Source organism: Arachis stenosperma, chromosome 3 (genome assembly GCF_014773155.1).
Source record: "Arachis stenosperma cultivar V10309 chromosome 3, arast.V10309.gnm1.PFL2, whole genome shotgun sequence".
NCBI classification, from domain to species: domain Eukaryota; kingdom Viridiplantae; phylum Streptophyta; class Magnoliopsida; order Fabales; family Fabaceae; genus Arachis; species Arachis stenosperma.
Genome location: NC_080379.1, coordinates 40,011,365 through 40,017,362, shown reverse-complemented (window position 1 = coordinate 40,017,362; position 5,998 = coordinate 40,011,365).

Here is a 5,998-nt window from a genome sequence, read left to right as displayed (position 1 = left end):
ATTGAATATTTGTTCATAGGACTCTAGAGTTATAGAAGTTTAAAAAATATTTTTGGCATGATTGAAAATATTGATATAAAAGTCGTATAATAGTATTTTTATTAAATTATAATTGATAAATAAAATTATTTTTAATGTTAGAATCAAATAAGGCAATAAATAAATAAGTTTTCTAAGATAGATAAAAAATTATTCAGTAAATAATTACGATTTTTATTATTCACAAGGGATACGATAAGAAATTTTATTGCAGTCTTTTGAATCAGAAAAAAAGTTTCGCTTTTCTTAGATATAATTTTAAATCTAACTTCAAACAAATATCCACAACTTATTTTTAAAGGTTGGCAATGCTAGTTTCAAAATAATTATTTTAGTCTCTATGTAAAGACTACTTACTATTATTCACTTGACATGATACAATATATCGAGTCTATGATAAATATGGGACTTCAATTCAGAGCATCCTAGTTTGAAAATAAGAATTACTCACGTGATCAAGATAATTGCTTGGTTTGACCCAGAATGGGACATAGGTTTCAATGAGCTCCTCCCTTGATACACCTCAGATCACACCAATCTTATTAAAAACACAACACATTATCAAACACTCCACGGATAATAGTCAAATTAGTTTTGTGGTTCAACACATCTCCTCAGACATCACTCACAGCAAATTTGGGAGGAAGATTCCAGTAGTGTGCATGTCTCAGGTATTGTATTGAGCATGCATTCCGTATCGCAACCATTTCAACAACCTTGCTATCAACCTCACGATCGGGCACAAGAGATTGAATCTGATGCCTAGTTAGGCGACACTCGCGCATCCTAACTAGGATCTCACTGCATGAAATGCTACTCCGATTAGTGATGGTCTCTTTTAATGCAATAAAGATGTTAACAGATCATATAATAAAATTCAACTTAGTTAGCTACACAAAACTTACTCTAAATGGTGCCCATTGGAAAACAAAAATTTGAATAACACAGTATCAGCCCAATAAGGTCCATATCATGATGAGGCTTAAAGTTTGTCTTCGTACTCTTCTGCCACAAGGTCCCATAATCAACAAATGAGAAACTTCAATGTAAAGGTAGCAACAATGACGATATGAACAAAACTTACTCGAGTCACTTTAGAACAAGAAGCTCCTCTGGAACACAAGGGCTGATGCAGTTCCCCTAAGTGTATGAAATAGCCTGCTATTCTTCCTCATGGGAGCTGTTAATTATCCGACTCGTCATCCTTGTTAGAGTTTGGGGCAGACAAGTTAGCGATGTCACTAGCATTAATACCCCCATTGTGTTGAATTCTTTGGAACATTCGGTAGGGGACTGCCAAGAATGTATTCGAGCATATCCTCATGTAGTTGTGACGACAACAGAATGCCACTACCATCTCCGTTACTCTTGGAAGAAACCTTTACATGAAGTGAATACTCAGGAGACCTACAAAGGAGACAACCAAAACATCATACAAGAACAATGTCATCCTAGTTTACCTACATGTAGCAACACTACTCAGCTTATTATCCATGTACAAAAATGACACCTATTAGGAGCAGCCATAGACCTCTTCAACGTTTGCATGTGCAACTATCACAAGATTATGAATTAATGAAAGTTGTAATGCTAGAGGTTTATGTTATATTATATATAACATGATTTTCCTCCATATCTTTTCTCGTCAAAGTATACTTCATTGCTAAGATATTTTGTCTCCATATGCAGACAAACAAAAATTGGAGCAGACTTCCTGAGTAACCACTGACCGTGGATTGTATCAAATAAACTTTTTCTTAGTTTCCTAGCAGCTATATGAGGTGTCTTATTTAACGAATTTATTTATATATTTGTCGAGCCATAAAAGATTTAAATTATCTCATTAATTATTCCACCTAACTATACCCTCGATTATCCTTTATAAGAATAGAAAGTCCCCCAAGAGAGACAATTCCACAAATAATTTGCATCAAATTTTCACCTATCATGGTGAGCAAAAGAAAAAAGTCTATCTGGTTTTTTGTGAAAAAAACCCAAGAATTTATACAACTTGGCTGGTATACCATGCACAAGTTGATGGGTTCAGTGGCAACTCATATCAATCCTTTAGAAACATTGATAATACAGGAGTAGCATGGGATGAATACATCGGCCAAACCATGGGAGATCAAACTGAATGGGATGTTGAAGATTACTTTTAAGGCAGTCTAATAGAAGGTGCTACTCAAGACCACACTCAGCTCAAAATTTCTCATGCACCAATTGTTAATGGCCATGACCCTAGCCCTGATTTACTACTACCAACAAAACAGTATTTTTTACCTAAAGCTCATCTACTATTATGGGGAATTAAGCCTCCACATATATCTGTTAATGCAGCTGCCATCTTCTTATTAGCCATTACTTTGTTGGTGCTTTACTTGGCCATCCTTAATAGGTAAATCTACAAGTTGAAAATCCATTTAGAATTTTATTAGTTTCAACTCGTTACCGTTAATTGTGAGCTTCAAGTCTACATTTTAAGAAACTACTGCATGCGTATTAGCCTTTATTAGTATTTAAGCCTGCATAAATATTAATGAAAAGATGTTGGTTGGAAATTATTCTTAGTCGACTCATAATTTCAAGTCTTACATAAAGCTATCGACCTAAAAATAACATCATATGTTATTCCAAATTTGCTTGTGTCACCGTAATCACAAAAGCACTGTAATGTAATTCAAGTTACAATAAAATCTCTGAGACAACGACACAAAACATGCTCCCTTTATATTTCATAGAAAATAACAAATACATTCAATGATGTTGCCTTCCACTGCAAATACAAACACACTTCCGAAGTCTGATTCATTCATACCCTAAAACACCCTTTTCAATGCAGCATACCTTAACCCCAACATTTTGTGAAGAGAATAAGTGACGATCGGGATTTTCTATCGGTAAAGAATTGCACAAATATAATCACGTTGTAAGTATAGTTTTTAAACCAACAGAAAATTCTTTCGTACAAAAGTTTTGGTTATCACTTAAGCGAACCCAATAAAATTTATAACCAAAGTATTTAAACCTCGGGTCGTCTTCTCAAGGAATTTCAGGGAGGTGTGTTTTATTATTGGTTATGGAAAATAGTATTTTTTGGGTTTTTAAAAGGTTTGAACAAGAGAAATAAATTACATGAAATAAATTAATAATGAGAAAACTCTTGGCAAGGTATGAAAATTAGAAGTCCTATCCTAGTTATCCTTATCAGGTGTGATGAGAATTGGGTTTTAATCCCACTTAGTTAACCTTTACCGGTCAAGTGGACTAATTAATTTGATCCCTCAAGTCCTAGTCAATTCCTAAGAAAAGACTAGAGTTATTGGAATTCAAATCAATTAGCAAAAATAACAATTATCGATCACGATGAGTTTGATAACTCAAGAGTCTCCAATTAATCAATTAAAGCAAAGAATATAAAAAGCTAAATAAAAATCATAGATCTGAAATACCTTAAATTGCATTAATAAAAGAAAATCAATCCAAACATAAAGAGTTCATAAACCAAATTGAGAAAATAAGTAAAAGGAACATTGAACCTGTGATTGAAGAAGATGAAATCCTAATCCTAATAGAAATTCTAATCCTAATCCTAAGAGAGAGGAGAGAGCCTCTCTCTCTAAAGACCACATCTAAACCTAAAAATTGTGTGTATGATGTGTATGATATATGTTGAATGAATGGATGGATTCCCCCTTTATAGCATCTAATCTGTGTTTTCTAGGCTGAAAACTGGGTCAAAAATAGCGTACAGGTCGCGACAAAGTGACGTGGACGCATGATGAGCGGATAATTTATACGCTTTTTGGCATTGTTTTTAGTATGTTTTTAGTATATTTTAGTTAGTTTTTAGTATATTTTTATTAGTTTTTAGTTAAAATTCACTTTTCTGGACTTTACTATGAGTTTGTGTGTTTTTCTGTGATTTCAGGTATTTTCTGGCTGACATTGAGGGACTTGAGCAAAAATCTGATTCAGAGACTGAAAAGGACTGCAGATGCTGTTGGATTCTGACCTCTCTGCACTCGAAGTGGATTTTCTGGAGCTACAGAAGCCCAATTGGCGCGCTCTCAACGGCGTTGGAAATTAGACATCCTGGGCTTTCCAGCAATGTATAATAGTCCATACTTTGTCTGAGATTTGATGGCCCAAACTGGCGTTCCAAATCAGCTCAAAACTGCCCGGCGTTAAACGCCGGAACTGGCACAAGAATGGGAGTTAAACGCCCAAACTAGCACAAAAGCCGGCGTTTAACTCCAAGAAGAGCCTCTACACGAAAATACTTCAATGCTCAGCCCAAGCACACACCAAGTGGGCCCGGAAGTGGATTTTTATGTCATTTACTCATCTTTGTAAACCCTAGGCTACTAGTTCTTTATAAATAGGACCTTTTACTATTGTATTCTCATCTTGGTAGCTATCTTTAGTCTTACGCTATCTTAGATCATGGGGCTGGCCTCACGGCCATGCCTAGACCTTGTTCTTATGTATTTTCAACGGTGGAGTTTCTACACACCATAGATTAAGGTGTGGAGCTCTGCTGTACCTCGAGTATTAATGCAATTACTATTGTTCTCCTATTCAATTCAGCTTGTTCTTATTCTAAGATATTCATTCGCACTCAAGAACTTGATGAATGTGATGATTATGTGATGCTCATCATCATTCTCACTTATGAACGCGTGCCTGACAACCACTCCCGTTCTACAAGCAAACAAGGCTTGAATGTTTATCTCTTGGATTCTTTAATCGGAATCTTCGTGGTATAAGCTAGAATTGATGGCGGCATTCAAGAGAATCCGGAAGGTCTAAACCTTGTCTGTGGTATTCTGAGTAGGATTCAATGATTGAATGACTGTGACGAGCTTCAAACTCCTAAAGGCTGGGCGTTAGTGACAGACGCAAAAGAATCAATGGATTTTATTCCAACCTGATTGAGAACCGACAGATGATTAGCCGTGCCGTGACAGGGGTGCGTTGAACATTTTCACTGAGAGGACGGGATTGTAGCCACTGACAACGGTGATGCCCAACATACAGCTTGCCATGGAAAGGAGTAAGAAGGATTGGATGAAGACAGTAGGAAAGCAGAGAGACGGAAGGGACAAAGCATCTCCATACGCTTATCTGAAGTTCTCACCAATGAATTACATAAGTATCTCTATCTTTATCTTTATGCTTTATTCATATATCATCCATAACCATTTGAATTTGCCTGACTGAGATTTACAAGGTGACCATAGCTTGCTTCATACCAACAATCTCCGTGGGATCGACCCTTACTCACGTAAGGTTTATTACTTGGACGACCCAGTGCACTTGCTGGTTAGTTGTGCGAAGTTGTGTTTATGCCATGGTATTGAGCACCAAGTTTTTGGATTCATTACCTAGGATTATTTGAGTTGTGGAAAGTAGTGATCACAATTTCGTGCACCAAGTTTTTGGCGCCGTTGTCGGGGATTGTTGAGTTTGGACAACTGACGGATCATCTTGTTGCTTAGATTAGGTATTTTTCAGAGTTCTTAAGAATGAATTCTAGTGTTTCAAGGTGATGTTCTTATCATCACCAAAGCTGATTGATTCTCATCAATTTAGCTCTTGAATGCAATGTCCTGCTGAAGCTTGGCTAGCCATGTCTAATTTCTTTAGACTGAAGCTTTAGACTAACATTGCATGATTCCTGGAATTCTCATTAAGAATTTTGATATCTTTATTTTCTTCTTCCACTTAATTTTCGAAAAAAAAAAAACAAAAAATTTCAAAATCATAAAAACCAAAAATATTTCTTGTTTGAGTCTAGAGTCTCATTTTAAGTTTGGTGTCAATTGCATGTTTCTTTTCTTCTTGCATTCATTCATGTGTCTTAAGTGATCTTCAAGATGTTCTTGATGATTTCATTACTCTGGTCTTTAAATTCTCTTGACTTGAGTATTTTGTGTTTCTCATGTGCATTCTCATT